Raw genomic sequence first — 498 nt, forward strand, 5'->3', positions numbered from 1 at the left:
AAAAACAAAAATATAGGTTTATAGACCAAAAAAAATCACATTTTATGTATGTTTTACACTATGTTTTTACATTCGCAATTTTACGTAACATGAAATATTTTTTACGGCGAGTACATATTTCTTACGTTCTCCTTTTATGTATGAAATAAGACAAAATTTATGAAATATAAAAATACGGTGCATTCATATCAAAATAGAAAAGGGGTGAAGAATAACTATTTCTCACCCAGGAGGACAGGGCTATTCTGTTACCGGTAACAGAATAATATTCTGTTACCATCCAGCCTATAAGGGAGCGATGGTGATTTTCTGAATTGAGAGAAAGAGAAAATAAGCAAACGACTACCCACCCACAACCCCCACCTCTCTCCCTCGATACGCAGTACAGGTCGCCGGCCCCGACCCGCCATGCCCTCCGCTTTCCACCTCCGGCGACCCGCCGCGCCCCTCGCCTCCCACCTCCTGCGACCCGCCGCGCCCTCCGCTTTCCACCTCCGG

General features: G+C 44.2%; 1 long non-coding RNA gene across 1 annotated transcript in view; it reads left to right on the forward strand.

Moving 5' to 3' along the window:
• Positions 1-316: 316 nt before the first annotated feature.
• LOC123156674 (uncharacterized) overlaps positions 317-498 on the forward strand; it is a gene marked incomplete in the record, with an annotated part of 5,794 nt that continues 5,612 nt past the window's right edge. Inside the window, 1 exon segment of the long non-coding RNA XR_006478318.1 lies at positions 317-498. This is a non-coding gene — a long non-coding RNA (uncharacterized lncRNA).

The sequence above is a fragment of the Triticum aestivum genome, chromosome 7B (genome assembly GCF_018294505.1).
Source record: "Triticum aestivum cultivar Chinese Spring chromosome 7B, IWGSC CS RefSeq v2.1, whole genome shotgun sequence".
NCBI lineage: Eukaryota > Viridiplantae > Streptophyta > Magnoliopsida > Poales > Poaceae > Triticum > Triticum aestivum.